General features: G+C 34.3%; 1 protein-coding gene and 1 non-coding gene across 2 annotated transcripts in view; one reads left to right on the top strand and one right to left on the bottom strand.

Moving 5' to 3' along the window:
- LOC145260483 (organic cation transporter protein-like) overlaps positions 1-21,126 on the top strand; it is a 291,891-nt gene that overhangs the window by 6,888 nt on the left and 263,877 nt on the right. The window lies entirely within an intron of this gene.
- On the bottom strand, positions 4,905-4,977 carry Trnar-acg (transfer RNA arginine (anticodon ACG)). The gene has a single exon. It is a non-coding gene; the product is annotated as a tRNA-Arg (tRNA).

The following is a 21,126-nucleotide window of genomic DNA, read 5'->3' as shown; positions in this document are numbered from 1 at the left end:
ATAGTAGCCGTCTCTCAGTAGAACGTTACAGCTGGATGTCAGGTGGCCCACCCTTTTTACTTCTGTGTGGTAGAACTTTCACCTATTGTCATTCCTGAGACCACTCATCTTAAAAGTATGGACTACCAAGCCTTGGTAGTCATTATAATTGTTTCCTGATCATTATGGGGCGATCCTCTTTTTCCCTATCTATGAGCAAAATAACCCAGAAAATACTTAACTCGCGGTTGGCACATTCTTCCATTTTTTTTTTTTTTTTTTTTTTTAATTGAAGGTTTGGTGTATTTTTAATGACACTTTTTGGCTATTTCTGTAGCAGACTTGTTATCTGATTTTGCCTAAATTGTAAAGGAGTCTTAACATGTTTGTCTTGTTTCGTGATGGAGATTGGTTCTTGATGTACGAGTTTGACGTTTGAATTTTGGGAGCTCACAATAGTTGATTTCTGAGAGACGCATATCTCCTGCTCCTTAAGGCAGATATTGGTTTCTGGATGTTATTCTGTACAATGTCAATATTTTCCGCATTTTAGTGTCTAGTCTGTTAATGTCGTTTTGCGGTCAGTCAAGAATTCCAATCCTGTTATCACAGGCATGGCAAGTTGGTTAATGGCAGTTACCTTGTTTTTGTTTGTAAGTTCTGTTTTAGAGCCTTTCCTTACACGGCGTATATATTCATAACCATTTTTTTTTTCTTTCATCTTGGTATGCTGAATTGAATCGTTCTCTTTTCCTCTTTTTGTTCTTTTATGTCAATATATCCATCAAGCAGTATGTTTTCCGTTTCGACTTTCTGGTGGAACACTTGGCATATTTGTCCAGACCAAACTCCATTCCAATATCCTTAGAGAACGTATATATGACCTGCAAGGGTCAGCTTAAATCAGCATCTTGAGCTGGCATAGTTTGATTTTTCTGATTTTTTTCAGATGAGGATTGATTATTCGTATTATTTGGATTCATCAGACTACTATTCTCATCTTGAGTGTTCTTTTCACAACGCTTCAGTCGATGTAACCTCCGACCTTCTTCAAGTGTATCTTGTCGCACTCGGAAATGTTTCTGTCGAACTCGGGAATTTGTACAGAATTTTGAGCGAAACCCTTTATTTACTTCACGGGGGTAGCATGCTCTTGTTCCGTCAGCCATGACTGGATAGAGGTCCTAAGTAATTCGCACTTATATTTTTCGGTCGCCCGCACTGAGGATTGAACCTTTAACCTTCAGGAGACTATCACTTTTTACAAGTACTCTCACCACCGTGCCACGGGTTTGATGTCACATATGAGTACATGCACGCGTATTAAAATGGAAATAAATGAAACATAAGGCGAATTGAAGGGTCACCAGATAGTAAGTTATATCTAAAACATAAACAGGGGTTTATAAATGACATGAAAAAAGCGAAATTTTATATTAAAAAAAAAAAAATTTATACAAAAGATAAGATTATAAAAGTTATTTTCAATAATAAAAATGTTCATTTCTGGAAACAAGTGTTTGAAAAAAAATTGGATTAGTTGTCACAAGGCTTAGAAATGTGTAAGCCAACATGTTCTTAGTGTGAATATGCGTGTGTAAGTAATATACGTAAGTATTTGGAAACGTGGCAATATTTGCGTTGGTTTACTATGTTGTTAGCGCGTGTATAGATGTGCGAGAGTTAATGAAGGCTGCGATGTAAGTTATTGAGTCCTTTTTGCCTCCCTCGACTTAAAAGTAGGAAAAGGTGGAATTAACCAGACGTTTTTAGGTTTTTCTATGCAGCCTACAGAAAACAGATTTTGTTGACGAGAAATTTCTAATCGAGAATTGGCCTACAAATTTTCGCATATATGTGTTACGTTTTGGAGTATGAAACGATTTTCATTGGTTGGAAAATATTTTGAGTTTTTTTTTTCACACGGTGGTCACCACTTATCAAGGCCCGGAAGCCACTCAGGGATAAAGGTTATTGCAACTACAGTACGTTAGTGCGGAGATTTATTGAAGTGTTTACTTGAGGTGGCGGTTCATTCGGAATTTGTTTACGTTGGACTTGAAGACATCCAGGTTGTAGTCAGGTGGGAAGCAGGCAGACGGAACAGAGTTCCATAGGCGTGCAGTTCTCAGAAAGAAGCTTTGTTCATGGAATCTACGTTTTGATTTAGGCACAGATAAAAAGTGGGGAAAATTTTTCACAGTGGATTCAGCTATACGGGTGTTTTTCGTGAAAGATTGGCGAGGGGGGACCAGAGATTGGAGTTCAGACGAGCACCTGCCATGAAAATAGCGATAAAACAAGGATAGGCTCGCAACGTCTCTTCTGTGAGAGAGAGGTTGCAGGGAAGAGAAAGGGGCATCCCCCACTAAGCCACGAAGTCTATTTTGTTCACGTTCCTGTGAAAACCAACCTAATAAAGGAAGCGAATCTCAAAGCAGAAAAAGAAAAAAAAAGTAGCAATTAAAGCCATTTGCTTTTTGGCGTTCGCATGAAAAAATTTGAAAGGAAAAAAATGCGTTTCTTTACGTTACTTTTTATTTCACTTCCAAACGTTTTTTAAAATTATTGTTTTTTCTTTTACTTGTTTTACTGTTTACGACTGTAACGTAAAGATAACTTAGTGTGACTCAGCATGCTACGACTTTTAACAGGAACCATATCGACAGGGGTGTTTTCGATAGAGATCTACAAAAACGGACCGGAAATGGGCGAAGCAGTTTAATATTTGAAAGCCGCGAAAAAAATATAAAAAGGCAGCCAACACTACGAAACTAAAATGAATGCAACCGCGGTTAGGATTGAAAAAAAAAAAATTAACTCTGAAAAGTTTATTCCTCCACCCCAAATTAAAGAAAATAAACAAAGTTGATTCACTTACTGATTTGAAGAAAAATCCTATTCTTAAAACGGATGGGGTAGATGACCTTAAGACAAGAAAGAAATTAAAAAAAAAATCTATATATTAATACGATAGCGTGTGTGATATTTTCTGTGCCACGCTTACATCCGGGTCGTTTAATTGTTATGTATTTCTATTTCTTGTCATAAGTAAGTTTACCAAGAATTCTTCATAAGTTTTGGTTTCGGTTTCGATTATAACTGATGGCACTTAAGTCATTTTTTTTTTTTTATAAATAATTTTCAAGAATTCTTCATAAGTTTTGGTTTCGGTTTCGATTATGCCTGAACGAGTTATATATATATATATATATATATATATATATATATATATATATATATATATATATATATATATATATTCATAAGTTGCTATATCGGTTTCGATTCAAGCTAATGCACCCAAGTCATATGGATATGTGTTTTTGATTTTTTTGTTTTTTGAAATCGCAACTTTATAATATATATAAATCGACAGAACATTAACTATAATAATATATACGAAATCTGAAAGAATTAAAATATCATATTTAAGCGTACTTTACGACTGGGCTACGCCGGGCGTTCGCGCTAGTTTAGATAAATATTTTGCAGTATTAACAAAAGAGCTACAATAATATCAGAGCGTCTCCATTTACACTGAACATCTACAGAATGTCAACATCAATATAATAACATATGAATGAGCCCCCTGTGGAATTTCCACAGGTCCCGCTAGTTAAAATAATTACTTAAAAAATTATATTGATACTAATTAACTGTTCAGCGATAATTTAGGCTTTTCCGGTCTGTTCCGAAAATTGCAATTGTTTTGTTTCATTTTACGTTTATCGAAGTTCTCAGAAATCAAGGGGGCCCTTCTTAGGGCTAACACTTGCTCTCTATATGACATACATAGATATTCGAGTATTCCATGAAAGTTTTCCTTTGTCCGCAAATGAACATTGATTATCCTCTCACTAACTGACCTATTAAATATGTTGCAGTGTATCTTTCTTGCGACCTCTTGGTCTTACCGGATTCCAGGACAAGAATTCATTTAATCTGGTGGAGTATCTAGCTTAGTGGTGTTACTAAAGGCAACATCATTTGAAGAATTATAAGTCAGTGCGCAGATAACCATACCGAGGGATCTTATTTGAGAATACGTTGTTATTTTGAATATTAAGTCACGGTTTACTTGTAAGGGCGGAGGGGGGATTATCCTGATAAACACCTGTACAGAGAGAGAGAGAACTTAAACACTTATACGAAATGATGTAGTAGGCATTCAAGTAAAATATTGATCCGTTTATAGGTTTTAAGGTTCTCCATTTCTTTTTGGAATCACGAACTTACAGAAGAGATTACATAAAGTTTGCCAACAGTCATAGTAAAAGTGATGCTGTGGAACCGACAGGATTCGAACTTAGCACGTTGTGATCGTCAGTCATCATCTGTATCCACTTCCTCCAGCCATTCTCTACCTCCCCAGTAAAAACACAAAAGACACTCAGAATATTTTATTAATACAACGTCAAATTTTGTTAAATATTTCATTCGATAGTTCCCCAAGCATGTTTCCTTATACCATTTTATTTTAATTTATAGAATTCTATTTTCAAAGACTCCATTGGTATTATTCTTTTATTTGATCTGCCAATTTCTCTCTCTCTCTCTCCCTCTCTTTATATATATATATATATATATATATATATATATATATATATATATATATATATATATATATATATATATATATATATACTAGCAGACCATCCGGCATTGCCCGGCCGTAAAATACGCTTAAAATAATTTGATTAATGCAGATTTCGTATTTATTACTAGCGGCTGCGCCGCGTCAGCACACACAATGCCGAGTCAAAAACAAACTCGAGGACACTCAACATCGTCTTACCATCAACGCTTACCTTGTAAACTCGAAGTATGGGAAATTCCCATATGCACAAAACAAAATCATTGAAAAAATTAAAATACCAAGGATAATGAGTAAACGTTGGATAAAATCATGACTAAAATTATTACGAACTTGCCAGGATTCGAACCTGGAATCTTCTGATCCGTAGTCAGACGCGTTATCCATTGCGCCACAAGTCCTGTCTCTATGCCAACTGATGTTACCGCGACTGTAAACAGACAGTGCTAAATTCCGTTGATATGGACAGGTGACTTTTTCGACAATTGCACGAAACGGCCCCAAAACCCTTATTTTGGGCTTTTTGTGTGACTCGGCATTGTTCCTTACGAACCATATATAAATAAGGACAATCTAGGGACTGCCACCTTTCAGGGAAAAAAAGAAATTTTCAATTCGGTCCATTCGTTCGAAAGTTTTAATGATGTGCATATATATATATATATATATATATATATATATATATATATATATATATATATATATATATTAGTGGAAATGGTAATTAATAAAAAGTGAAGAAAGTGCTCAATACTGTTGTAGAGCAAATATGCGTTTTATTTTTTATTACCGTATCTTTCTGTAAAAGTCTGAGGAAGCTACAAACGGTCACAAAAACGGCCGGGTGGCTGAAACAATAATGTAACTTAACATATATATATATATATATATATATATATATATATATATATATATATATATATATATATATATATAAAGATTTAAAATTTTATTAATAGTATAGATTATATTATATTTGACCCAGTATATAGTAATGATTTTAAAAGTTAAAAAAATGAAAAAAAAAAAAAAAAATGACTCGTGCACCACCACCGAGAATCGAAACCAAATCGTTTAACTTACGATTTACGTTTTCCTTTTACGTTAATGACTGATTTATGAAGACACGTTTGCTGCAAGGCTAAAAATTAAAATATGAATCAATAGCTATTACGTTACGTATGCATATTCGTCATGCCGTCGTTCGACCTTCACCTGGCAAATTCGTTTTTTTTTCTTTTTTTTAATTTTTACACTTTTGCACCGATTCGCCCCGGCTAAAACCGAAATATAAATGTTCGCATAGGTTCTAAGAGCATATATTTAATATTTCATGTCTGTACATCCAAAACTGACAAAGGAGTTTGGTAGGCAAAATATTTTAAACAAATATATATATACGCATACATAAATACATATAGAAAGAGATTTGTGTTTACTTTAACCTTTTTTATGCAAATATTACGCAAGTATAAATCATGTAGAATATCTGCATGAATATAATTACACGTAATAGTTAACGAAAGATGATCATCCCATAAGAAAACCGAAAAAAAAAAAAAAAACTATCAGGAATTAATTAAAATGAATGTTTAAAAGAATATGCAAATTAGCTAGACCTTTTTTAGATGAATGCAATTTCACGACCCATATATAATAATATTTCTTTTGATTAGGTTGATGTAAAAATAATGTCGTTTTTTGTACGTTCAACTTCAAAAGATCGTAACTCCTTTCATAATAAACTTTTTTAATCGAAATAAAAAAAACATTAGAATCGACACTTTTTTTTTGCTAACGAGAAACAAGATTATTCATCCCATTAGCATAGAAATCCGGAGTTCTTGAATCGATGAATTATTGAACGTCGATTCGGCATCATCTCGGCTTTTGAAGCATTTTTCGCGCTGGAAGTTGTCGAGAAGCTTGAAAAAGTGATAATCGATGGGCGAGAAGTCCGGTGAATATGGCGGATGAGACAGTCTCGTAGCCCAATTCATTCAGCTTCTCCAGGGTCAGTTAGGTAACTTGCGGGTAAGCGTTGTCATGGAGGAGAATTGGTTCCTTCATATTGACCAATCTCTGGCACATACGTTGGATCTTCTGGTATATTTCGTCAATTTGTCGACAGTACTTCCCTGTCGTAATCGTTTCACCCGAATTCAAGAAGCTGTGATGGATGAGACCAACCGCAGACCACCAAAAAGTCACCACAACCTTTTTTTAATGCAATTTCGGCTTCGGGAATCTTATTTGGCATCCAACCAGTGCCGAACGTCGCCGGTTGTTGTCGTAAAGGATACACTTCTCATCACACGTCACAATCTGCTCGAGAAATGGGTCGTTTTTGCTGCGCAGAAAGAGCGTAGAAGACACCCGAAAACGACTATTTTTTTCTTTACTATTGTTCAATTCATGCGGCACCCATTTATCCAACTTTTTTTACTTCCGCATTTGCTCTAAATAGCGACCGTCTTCATCTTCGAGACTCTCGTCACCATTACGAAATTTCTTGAACCACCGTTGTGCCACACATTCGTTAGTAATTCCTGGGCCATACGCATCATTGATATTACGAGCTGTCTCGGCAGCTTTTTGGCCTAGTTTGAACTGGAACAAGAAAATCGTGCAAATTTAATTTTTATTCATGCTGTTAAAAAGCCTGCAAAAAAATGAATTAAGAGATTTAAACGGTAACGAATAACACGATTAGATAGAGCGAAAAGCGCGCTTCAAAATGATATATAACATAGCTATACATATATATATATATCATTAAATCATATATAAAAGTGACATATGTAAGAAAACGACATTGTTTGTACACCAACCTAATAAATAAATAGAAAAAAGGGTTTTTAATATGAATAACAACACACACACACACACACACACACACACACACACACACACACACACACACACACACACACACATACACACACAAACACAAAACATAGGAGTGTATGTATATGTCGATTCTCCCGTTGATTAGGTTAGCAACACAACTGAGTTGTCCAAAATTCACACAGATTTTCTTATAATAGTGCATTATTATTTTAAATAATATATTTTTAAGCAACTGCTAATCTCAATTGGTGCCACGGACTGAGCAGACAGTAGACTTCAGAGTTTATATGATAATTTTCATTTTTCTTTTCATATCGCAGACTTAGCAGTGGAAAATTCACATTTACAAAAGTAGATTCAACTTTATAACAGTGAAAAATAAGCAAGGAAACTTAACTTAAATTGTGAAATAGCAAACTTGAACCATGGGTCGTTTATCACACACACACACACACACACACACACACACACACACACACACACACACACACACACACACACACACACACGTTGAATATCAGCGCTAAACTCTGCATATTCATTTTTTGTTCATTTTTTAAACTATCTCATATTGCGGCCAGTGCCTGCCCATCCTCGAGTTATTGCTCATTCGATCCCCCCCCCAAAAAAAACAGACCGGGTTTGCGGGTTAGCACGACATAATCAAATTATCCCTGAGTGGCTTCCGGGCCTTGATAAGTGGTGATCACTGTGTAAAAAACAAAATGTTTATAGGTGCATAATCTGATCAGTCAATTCACGAAGGAACAATTACTATACCACAGTACCTGAAGACGGACCATGTTAGTTAAAAACTCTAGTACGCTTAGCAAATGTGCCTACTCTCTCATGGAAAACGCGAGAAAGTTACCCCGCCATATTGAAAAAATGGCAAAAAAAAAAGAATATGCAGATATGCAGAGTTTAATGTTGACATTCAACCAGCCGTGTATCAATGGAAGAATGCTGCCCAACTATACGAATATATATACATATATATATATATATATATATATATATATATATATATATATATTTATATATGTGTGTGTGTATATATATACACACACACATAGATATATATGTATATATATATTAAATTCCCGAAACAGCCACACGTAAACAGCCGATGATGCTACTTTTTAATATATTAAAAAGTAGCATCATCTCTTTCTCTCTCCCCCTCTCTCTCTCTCACTATATATATATATATATATATATATATATATATATATATATATATATATATATATATATATATATGAAATAAAATGGAGGTGGAAGGACCTGGATACTCAACGTTTCGCCCGATTTATGCGGGCTTCTTCAAGAGGGATGGTCATTGAAGAAGAAGCCCGCATAAATCGGGCGAAACGTTGAGTATCCAGGTCCTTCCACCTCTATTTTATTTCATATATATATATATATATATATATATATATATATATATATATATATATATATATATATATATATATATATATATATAATGTATTGCTTGTGTTCACCCGAAACAAGGAAATTGTGTCTGAAACCCAAGGAGACATACTTATAGAGGAGCAAGCTGAAGAATTTAGTAAAAAGCTAGGTAAAAAGGTCGCATTACAAACTAAGATTTTTGTGCATGTTGATACGATTGGGAGAAAAAGCTAAGCGTGGTAAATGGAAGACACAAGCAATCCTAGAAAATAAGTTATTAGAGAAGTAAATTTAATGAAAGGGCAGGATTTTGCAGCTTCTTCGCAAACCGATTTAGTTAGTTGCTAGATCTAGTTGTTAGAATATTTGCCATGACAATAAATGTTAACAAAATCTCCACCTAAGTTAGAAATGTAGAAATGTTATTATTTTGAAAAGTTCAATTAAATCTCCTGCGCCGTCTTACTCCTCACTTTGTTAGAGTAAACTTTTACTCTTTGTTTATTGTCAGTTTATTTTTTTAATATTCATTTTATCGACACGTTAGAACATGTCAAATTATTAACATTTTTCCAGTTATAACAGCACAATCGTAACTGCTCTCACCATTCATTTGGAGTTGCGATTTGTGTTTCACGCCAGAGAGATGTCTATTTTGGTGATTTTTGCTGTCGAGCGGAGGCTTCCGTTCTTGATAGCCCTAGGATGTCCAATCTTCCATGTCTTGTCTCCCCTCCCCCCGTTTTTTGGATGGAGTAAGATTATTGCTCACCAGTGAATGCTAACGGATCTTCTCAGGCGTTTTTGCAGGATCAGAGTGTTCCTTTTTTAGAGGCGTTGGCTTATTGTTATTCCCACTTCCGGCCTTATGTCACATCTCCTCCGCCTGCAGTGGGAAGGAAGTAAATACCTACTTCAAGCAATCTCTTGTTCATCTTTAGAATGCTTTGAAAATGATAACTTCTAATAAGTATTGTAGGAAATTCGAGGTTTTGTATTTTTATAAATGTAAAGATATCTCGCAAAAAAGCAAAAAAAAAAAAAAAATGATATGCGCAGTATGCGGTAAAGATGCTTTAGCTCAGGGATCTCCAAACTACGGCCATTGGCCAGATCCGGTCCGCTAAAATCTTTTATGCGGCCCACAGGAGATTGTGGGGAGTTGAGCAGCGAGATGTCTGTTCACATAACATTTAAACTTCTGCAGGTTAGTACAACCAGGAAAGCAGGAAACAGGGAGAGAATTCCAAAGTCCAGCAGTTCGGAGAAAGAAACTATTAGAGTAGAATACTTTTCAAAATTTAAGGGGCGTAACAGTGAAGAGGTGGGGTTTTGCTGCTTGTCAGGTTAGTCGAGAGCATGTACGGCGAGGGAGCACACGGATTAATCAAAGCACAGGTTTTGATGAATTTGTCCGTTTATATCTTTCATGATTGTATATCCTCTCTTTCGTAATGCTGTCTCCAGTGTTTACCTGTGTCATTTGCCTATCCGTTCAACGTAATTCATTTTCATAGTTCTTGTTTTCTATTCCGTTTGTGTTAGATTGCTGCATTCATTTATATGGATTAGTGTTTCGTCTCTTTGTCCATAGTCTATCATATGTAGTTTGTTTTGATCAAATTGTTTGGTGCGGTTGTCAATACACGAATGCCGTTTCTTTGTTCATGTGTTCTACTTCCACTGCCTGATCCTCACTTACATTTTACCAGCCGGCTAGTATGTGAGATACTCCTAAGGCGGCCAGTCTCTATTTCGTCAGTTCGAAAGAAGTATATTTACATTTAAACACAGAGATCATTTATAGAAGGCGATTCTGATGCGGAGATATATCGGGTGTAAACGAATTGAAAACGAAATAAAGCAAATACAAAAGAAAAACTGAAACAAGTTTTTCGGTTTCTTTCCGGTGAATATTTGTACTCACTTGGAGTTCTTACATGAGCCATCATCAGAGATTACTCGCTGATAATAACCGGCGGTGTTCCCTGGAATCTGGGTGACAAAAAAAATTTCTAGTCTCACCTTCTTTCAATGACTTTGCGTTATGGAAACGGCCGCTTACCATTTATTTCTCGTTAGCAACGATGATTGGTCTTCACCGAAATTTCAGTGACAATAAGCCTATCCAAGATCCCAGCTATTATTATTATTATTATTATTATTATTATTATTATTATTATTATTATTATTAGTAGTAGTAGTAGTAGTAGTAGTAGTAGTAGTGGTAGTATGTGTGTATATATAATTATAAATCTCACTCGTTTTCCATGACGCTCAGTGTAGAGTACGTGTAATGTATTTTGGAAAGAATTCTTCTCTTTCCAGATGTGAGTTTCTACTCTGTTTTTTATTTTTATTTTTATTTTTATTTATTTTTTTTAACATTTGATACAGAATTGAAACGCACATCTGAAGAGCAAAATTGTTCCTTAAATATTATGTTACACCAACCCTATATCAAGCGATATTGATAGCAACAAGGATTTGTAATTGTATATGAAATAATAATAATAATAATAATAATAATAATAATAATAATAATAATAATAATAATAATAAACAAGGGAAGATAGCGAAAACATTATTTCACTTTCTCACTTTCAGCTTTGTTTGTTTTTCTGTATGTCTGTCTTTCTCTGTCTGTCTGTCTCCGTCTCTCTCTCTCTCTCTCTCTCTCTCTCTCTCTCTCTCTCTCTATATATATATATATATATATATATATATATATATATATATATATATATTTAGTGGCTTGGAAAGACTACAGGAGAGACAACTGCTGCAGTGAATCATCGTTAGCCGCAGTAAGCTAACCAGTTTGGTTCCGATAAGCAATTTTTAGTGCAGCTTTTCTAGCACTCTCCCATATAATGGGTGAGCAGTGCTGTCCCTAAATAGAACTGCTCAGTCACAAAAAATCTCTGCCAGAAAGCGCCCCTATCGAAATAAACCAGAACATTGTATCGACATTAAGAAAAGATTCTTGCCGCCTATGTGTGAAATTATGACCGTGTGCTTCCAATCGATTAAGTTTGCACATGCCACCATGCCTTCCTCGCCATAGGACTTTGAAAAGTGGCTAGATAAGAATGAGCTAGAACAATTGGGATATCTGTACTTCGATGGATTTAAGTGACAGAAGCTTCTGCGACACCGATGTCACTCACTAAATTCCCGAAATATGACCCAAATGGCAAGCTAAAAAAGCAAAATGATTAGAAAATCTTAAAGATTAGTTCAGGGAGTCCGTCTCCAAGATGGATGTCAGGACATGACTCCAGGGCTCATCGCGCCAAGTGGTATAAATGCGCCCCCGAACACCAACAAGGGAATTTCTACGTACAGGCGCATGTATATGAGTTATCATACACTCATCCATGTACACAAATAATATATATATATATATATATATATATATATATATATATATATATATATATATATATATATAAATTACATACATATATCGGCGCTACTTCAACATAAATTAAGAAAAGAATGTCAAACCACATTTCTTCTTTTAACAACCAAAATTCTAATAATAACCAAGGAAATTCTCTTACCACTTTAATTTAAAAAAATTAATTCTAACAATACCCCTTTCTCAATCAAATGGACTATCCTAAAAAAGGTTAAGCCTTATACTCCAGACTCTAAGCCATGTCGCCTCTGCACAACCGAAGATATAACTATAATTACTTTCCTTCAAAGTAGCAATATAGTAAACTCTAAAAACGAACTGATATTTTTCTGCAAACATTAGTCCAAATTTAATTATAGTAAATTTGAAATTACATAGCTATTAATGTAACCTTTCGGATATATATTTTTTCTATAACATTATCGTTTTTTCTACATACTTTCTTAATATTTTATAACTTAATAATTTTTTATTGTAATTCTTTATTTCTTCCTTTTTTGGCCGGTTTTACGTCTGCAATTTCCGTTTTAGCGTTTAAATATTCCTATCTATCAAATATATCCATCTACCTATACATTTATATTCTGCATGTATATTTACTTATATTTTACTATATGAATTTACTTACGTACTTACTTGCATTATCCAGAATTTGCAGATACAGGCCATCCTTTCCCATTTAAATTTTATTTTTATTTTTTTTATTCATCTATTTACTTATTTATATGTATGTGTGTGTGTGTTTGTTGTATATATATATGTATATACATATATATATATGTAATTATATGTATTCATATGTATGTATGTATGTATGTATGTATGTATCTATATTTAGTGTCCTTTAATAACTCCTGCTGATAATTTAATTCTTAAGAAATAATTTGTACATTTCAGTTGACCCCTTTCTCGCTTTTTGGCACCTTTTAAAGTCATATTGTCTGGGTCATTTTGACTTTGGCTTTTCTACTTTAAAATTAATTCAATCACCTTTCAATTTTTTTTCTTCACTCATTTTTCTTAATTAAGCCTCGCCCCGACAGTCGAGTTTTATATTCCTTACATGTTTTTTTACGCACATTTTATATTTCTTTTAATAATAATATTATTGGATTTCATTCCCGTTTCCTTGTATCTATTTGTGTATTATTACATGGATTTCTGCCCTTTGGATTGCTTTGGATCATCTTCCAATTACACGATTCCCTTGGAATTTACTTGTGCGAATTGAAATTTAACTAACTTTCTTGGATTCTGCATTTTTGGATTTTACCGTCATTGGATACTTTATCCCTCACCAGAAATCACTTTTTTATTCAACCTATTCCCTCTGCTTCATTTTTTGTTATCAAGTAAGATCTAGGACTTACTTGTAGTTTCATCAAATACCTTTGCAAGCAAAATCCGATCCCGAATTTTGCTAAATCCTACTCTCTGATGAGAAGGAAAGTGTCTCTTCGAAACTCCGCGGATTAAGGACTATTCACTTATCTAGTGTTTTTTTTTTAATTAAATATGTTTTTAACTCTTTTTCAAAGTGTATTTAAACATGTTTTATTAACTATTTGTTCTTATATACATTTACACACACACACACACACACACACACACACACACACACACACACACACACACACACACACACACACACACATATATATATATATAATATAAAGCTGAATGTCTGTGTGTGTATGTGTGTGTGTCTGGTCACGAATAGGCTTCTATATGGTTTACTATTTAAAAAAAAACTGATTACATATAATGGTAGAAGATGTATCGAGACACAGGAATGGGTATGTTTGATCTGGCAGAACGGTGGTTCATTAAAATTGTGGGGTCTGCGTTCGCGCCTGGTGCACAAAGTATGGAAATAAAAAATTAAAAAAAAACGTTTACAAGTGTTTTTGATATAGATGTACATAAGAATACTTTGATAAGTATGTTTTAACTTAAATAGGGATGGTATAATAAAATTATGGGGTCTGCGTTCGCACCTGGCCTCCATAGAATAGAAATAAGCACACACTTTAATAAAGACTTTTCATATCTATCTGCGTAAGTATACTTTGATAATTATGTTTCAGTTTGAAGAAATATGGTATAATAAAATTATGGGGTGTTCGTCGGACCTCCATAGAATGGAAATATGTCACAAAGTTTAACAAGGTTTTTTAATATAGATCCACAGAATATTGTGATAAGTATTTCAGTATGAACAGGTATGGTATAATAAATTATGGGGTTTATCTATTTTATTTTTACTTTCATCATATTTTGCTTTGATCTTGATACCCCCAAATTCGAAGCTATTTTTTTACAACCCTTCCTTTTCATAACCTGTCATACTTTCATAAATCAGAATCCATTTTCTGTTGGCTGTTTTTGAACCCAGTCAACGACGGGTACTTTTGCTAGTATATATATAAGGCTGTTGTAGTTTGTTTTTAGCATTTTGCACAGTGTGTGATAAGTTGAATTTTACTTTTACTAATATTACACAAGGTGTACAGATCAAATGTTAATGAAGAATTCAATAAATATAAATTGAAAATTATTGAATTCTTAAACATTGTCATTTAATCTGTCTACCTTGTCCCATGTCAAATGTGGTTTCAACCATTTTCTGTAGACTGTTTTTGAATCCAGTCAACAACAGGTACTTTTGCTAGAACATTTATATATATATATATATATATATATATATATATATATATATATATATATATATATATATACATTTATATATACACACATAAATACCTATACATATATATTATATATATATTATATATATTATATTTATATATTATATATATTATCTCTCTTTCTCTCTCTCTCTCTCGCGCTCTCTCTCTCTCTCTCTATATATATATATATATATATATTATACTTTTAATTTTATTTTACATAAGCAGTAATGTGTTGCTACACATTCATGAGAATGTCTTCTTCAGGTCTCTAGTTAGTAAATAATAGAAGACCGAAACATGCTCATTACTGTGTAACAACACATTTGTGCTTAGAGCAACGAAACTTTTATTAGTCTTTCTCTACATAGGAACCACCCAGAGTTATGCATTTCTACCATCGTTTGATGCAGCTCTCGAGACCGTTTTTGTAGAACACTCCAGGTTGGTCCTCCAACCACGACGTGACTTCAGAAATCAAAGCTGCATCATCTGGGAAACGCTTTCCTTTCAAAAACAACTTCATGGCTGGGAAGAGGTGAAAGTCAGAGGGTGCAAGGTCAGAAGGGTAGGGAGGATGGGGAGATTTTTCATAACCACACGCCCGTGCTTCTGATCTTGCGACATGCGAGTTGTGGACCGGAACGTTGTCCTGCTGGAGGAGGGTACCTTTGCTGATCTTGCCCCGCCTCTTGATTTTGATAGCTTCCCTTAATTTCCTCAAAAGTGAAGCATAATACGCTCTTGTAATTGTGGTACCCTTTGCCAGGAAATCTGTAATCACTACTCCGTCCTGGTTCCAGAAGACTGTGAGCATGACCTTGCCAGTGGAGGGCTGCACCCTTGCCTTCTTTACAGGTGGTGAGTCCAAGTGCTTCCACTGTATTGACTGGGCTTTGGTCTCTGAATCATAGTGATGGACACAGGTTTCATCCTGTGCAATCAGTCTTTTGAAAAACTTTGACTCATCTTCTTGGCACATCTCCAAATTCATCCTCGCTTCTGGAATGGTGTGAACAACCTGTGAATCCATCTGGCAGACACCTTATGCATATGCAAATGGTCATGAATGATAGTTTCCACAGACCCTGTAATAATCTTGCCATCTTTGGCTATTTGGCGAATAGTAATGCGCCGATCTTCAAAAATGGCAACCAGGTCTGGGAGCTGTTTCCACAGACTTCAGGCCATGTTTGAATTCACGATGCAAGCGTTTTACAAGGTCATATGATGGGGCATTATGATCATAAGTTTCTTTCATTTCATCAAAAGTCTCCTGTGATGTGCGTCCTTTCAAATACAAAAACCGGATCACTGCTCGGCATTCAACAGGCTCCATTTCACACCTGACTCAATTCAAACACCTGTAAAACAGAAACCACAATTAGTTCAGAGCTGTAATTTGCCACATAACCCGTAGAGATATAAATCATTGCACATGCAAAATTCCAGCTAGATCAGACCACTGGAAGTAGGTCAGGGGCATTACTTATTGCACGCCCCTCGTATTTGTTTTTGTTCTTTATTGCTGTTTTTTTATTTGTATTCTTAGTTATTGCTTTTCTTTTTTTCCCGTCTTTGTTCTTTCTCTTTTTCTCTCTGATGCAGTTGTTGTTGTTGTCGTTGTTGTTGTTGTTGTTGTTTTCCACCCCCCCTCTTTTCTAACATTGTTTGTTATTTTTTCTTTACCCGACTTTCTCTCTCTTTATTTTCGTCGCATTTTTTTTCTTATTTCTTTCTTTCTCACTTTTCTTCTTTTCTTTTATCCATTTCTCTATTCTTTCTTTCTTTCTTTCTTTCTTTCTTTCTTTCCTCTTTTCGTTTATCATTATTGCCTACATTTGTTTTCTTTTCTTTCTAAATACATTTTTCTGCATTCTCTCTCTCCCCCACCCTCTCGCTCGTTCCTTCTTTGCTATTTTTCTTATTTGATTTTGATTTTTCCTTCTCTTCGTTGTCTTTCGTTTATCATTCTTTGTCTTCTATTTTCTCTCCTGTTAATTTCTTTCTTCTTTCTTTCTGTATACATTTTCGAACTCGTTTTTATTTCTTCTATTTATTTTTTTCCATTTTTCTTTTTTTTTTTTTATCTATAACCCTGCCCCCTCCCCCCCCACCTTTCCATCTAAACCACGTCTGCCCGGAATGAGAACATCCATGCCATTTGTTTAGATTTTTGAGCTTTCAAGTAAACAGTGTTTATCTTTCAAGCACAAACAAAAATACGCAGACAATGAACACGCGCACCGACAAAACCACAATGAGTAAACAGGCGAACACTTGATATTTAGTGCATATCTTAGCACAACACACAAAAAGGCCATTCTTACCCGAGCACTTTTACTCCTAATAATAACTTTACACGATCATTTGCTTTTCATATCGCCATTTTACGATGTGCTATAAAACTCCTAAGGTCCTATAGCAACCCACGACAATAAATTAAACCTAGCATTGAACAACACTTACCACTTGATCACTGGTTGCCCGAACCTTGCCAACCTTTTGGAGGGGGGGGGGGGTCATCACTTATCAAGGCACAAAGGCCACTCGAGTATAAGGGCTAATGAGTGTCGGGTAGACTGAAATAACTTAGTGATGGTCGGTATCGGTGTAACTTGGGTAAGGCTGTTTTACCACTGACCTCAAAGCCCAATCGGCAAAACCATAAAACCACATGTAATCGCTTTATTTTTCGTATTACCACCCAGACTTAGGGTTAGTAGTAGGAAGGGACCGTGTCTTTTATGACTTTTTGACAATGGCATATTTTATACTAGAGTTTGACCGGGAACATGAACATGGCCAAAATTAAAAACAAACAAAATCCGTTAACGCTTACGAAAATTGTACCGTAATTGACCAACACGACCAATACGCAAAATCGTAAATGCTTACTAAAATCCGTTCGTTTGATAGTAACATCGAAACGCATTTCATTTGAACTAATATTCGACCAAAGGCATACTTTTAAATATTTACCATTTTTATGAAATTTAAATCATATGTATAAACATTTCTGGGAAAGACAATGAAAATGTTATCAAATGCCTAAGTGCCCTCCTAACCCAAATGAGCTACGGGTGCTGAACCCCTTTTAAAACTTCTAATATATCCTATTTTGTGACATTTATATCATACTAACTGGTTGCCCGGTGTTGTTCAGTCGTGAAATACGCTTAAATGTGATATGTTAATTTATTCAGAAAGGACTTGTCCTGCCTTGATAGAGTTCAAAATAGACTTCGTAGCCTTGTAGGAGATGTCCTTTTCTCTTCTCTGCAATCTCTATCTCACAGAAGAGATGTTGCGAGTTTGTCTCTGCTTTATCGTTATTTTCATTACACGTGCTCGACTGAGCTTCAATCTATGGTCCCCCCTCGCCAAACTTTCACAAGAAACACTCGTCTAGTTGAAGACACTATCAATAATTTCCCCCACTCTTTATCTGTGCCTAAACCTAAACGTAAATTCCATGAACAAAGCTTCTTTCTAAGAACTGCACGCCTGTGGAATTGTCTTCCGTTTTCCTGCTTTCCAGCTGACTACAATATGGTTGTCTTCAAGTCCAACGTAAACAATTTCTTGATGAGCCGTTCCACTTAAGTTAACAAATTTACCGAATTTCAATTACTAACGATTACTATATTGTCCAATTGAGTACTGTACACACTTAACCCTAATCCTCGAGTGGTCTCTAGCTTTGATAAGTGGTTATGCTTATGTAAAAAAAAAAAAAAAAATTTCGTATTTATTATTATAGTGATTATTTTATCGATTATTATGCATTATATAGTACCCAATATATAGTAGTTATTTCAAAAGTGAAAAAATATGACTTGGATGTCATCAGCTGGAATCAAAACCAAAACATATAAAGCTCCGTCTTTAGTTGTTACCGTTTGAGCTATCGTCAAATGGATGAGAAGTATGTATTTGAACATGCGTACAAATAACACATTTAGTCGATTCAAGCTTGCCATTTTTTTTTTAATTTTGACCTCCTTGTAGGCTATTTCTACCAGCCGAAAACTCATAAAAGAAAGATTTACAAAAAAAAAGAAAAAAAAAAAAAAAAAGAAATGCAATCATTTACCTCGACTCGCTTCGCTCTACGATCTTGAGTCTTGGAGGAGACACACTTTGAAAAAAAAAAATGGAGACAGACACACACATATAAACATGGTGAATTTTATAATTTATAGTTTTATCATTTTTCATATTATAAGGTATTTGCAGCTTCTCTTCCAATTTTCGAATTTTAATCATATCAAAACGCACTTTATTTCCTTTTTATGGATTGATTGTTGTTATTTTTTCTGATGAGTTAAAGGAAAAATAGATTCACTAATTGATATAATAATTAAGATATTCATTTTGTGCTACAAAACAGATACTGTCAAGAATTATAAATGTCAACGGAATTAAAGGAATAAACTGTAAGATGGGCAACATTATGAACTTTGGAATATAGACTTCAGTAGTCATTCATTCACTATATTGCTCTGTAATTACATTGAGCTTCTTAAATAAGGATTGGTATATATTATAAGGAAATAAAGAATATATATATATATATATATATATATATATATATATATATATATATATATATATATATATATATATATATATGTGATGGGCCGTTCTGTCGCTTTCAACGTATGAACTTGCAAATTGCTGTTCGGAAATTCACACAGGTGATTTGTTTATAGTGGTGAAGGCATTGTGCAGAAACAACCATATTTTTAATACAACTGCTAATCTTTGTCGGTGCAATGCTGCTACAAAACAGAGCATACAGTAGACCTCAGGTTTTCTTTTACATCAAAGTTTTCCTTCTAGATGCATGTCTTAACGAAGACTGAGGGTGCATCTCTCCCAGTCAATTAAACGCGTCTTCAGATACCAGCCTGGAGATTTCTACGTCTCTGCACGGTACCAGATGGGTGACCATTTGAGAAGGCTAATCACTTTATATATATATATATATATATATATATATATATATATATATATATATATATATATATATAGAGAGAGAGAGAGAGAGAGAGAGAGAGAGAGAGAGACAGACAGACAGAAAGAAAGAGGCATATATATATAGAGAGAGAGAGAGAGACAGAGAGGCATAGAGAGAGAGAGAGAGAGAGAGAGAGAGAGAGAGAGAGAGAGAGAGAGAGAGAGAGAGAGAGAGAGCCAAGTGGCGGGCCTCAATATATGATGTTAGGCTGCTAAGATGGAAGTACCAAAAAGTTGCTGAAGAGAAGCGCCGAAAGGACAATGTTTTGAAACCCTCGACATCTGCTACCATTCCTTGTTTTCACTGCAGTAGAACTTTTCAAGCAAAGATTAGGCTTATCAGCCATCTCCGCACTCACCGATGATTACTCCCCCCCCCACCCTTCGGGATGATCAGATTGTTGTTATTCGTCCGTCAGAACGACGAGGACCATCTGATCATCCCGCAGAGTGGGTGGAGTCATCATCGGTGAGTGCGGAGATGACTGATAAGCCCAATCTTTGCTTGAAATGTTCAACTGCAGTGAAAACAAAGAATGGTAGCAGATGTCGAGGGTTTCAAAACATTTGCCGATTCCGTACTAAATTCTCGATTCCAATTCTTTATAAACCACTAAATTGAAGAGATTGAAAAAGTGTTTTCAATACTTCTGTTAAAAAAATCGAAAAAGTGTTTTTAATAATTCTTTAAAAAAAGATTGATTCTATTCTATATAAAAAAGATTGAAAAAAGTGTGTTAAAAAATTCTTTAAAAAAGAAGATTGAAAAGTGGTTTCAATAATTCTATACAAAAAGAAGACTGAAAAAAGTGTTTTCAATAATTCTATAAAAAAAGAAAATTGAAAAAAAATGTTTTCAATAATTCTATAAAAAAAGAAAATTGAAAAAAAGTGTTTTCAATAATTCTATAAAAAAAGAAAATTGAAAAAACGTGTTTTCAATAATTCTTTAAAAAAGATTGACTGTATTCTATTAAAAAGGAACATCGAAAAACTGTTTTCAATAATTCTTTAAAAAGATTCATTATATTCTATTAAAAAAAAGAAAATTGAAAAAAGTGTTTCCAATAATTTAAAAAAAAGATTGAAAAAGTGTTTCTATTCTATAAAAAAAGAAGATTGAAAATGTGTTTTCAATAATTCTT

The sequence above is a fragment of the Euprymna scolopes genome, chromosome 36 (assembly GCF_053919585.1).
Source record: "Euprymna scolopes isolate OS-2025 chromosome 36, ASM5391958v1, whole genome shotgun sequence".
Classification (NCBI taxonomy): Eukaryota; Metazoa; Mollusca; class Cephalopoda; order Sepiida; family Sepiolidae; genus Euprymna; species Euprymna scolopes.
Note: the sequence above shows the minus strand (reverse complement) of the source record. Positions and strands in the feature narration are given on the sequence as shown.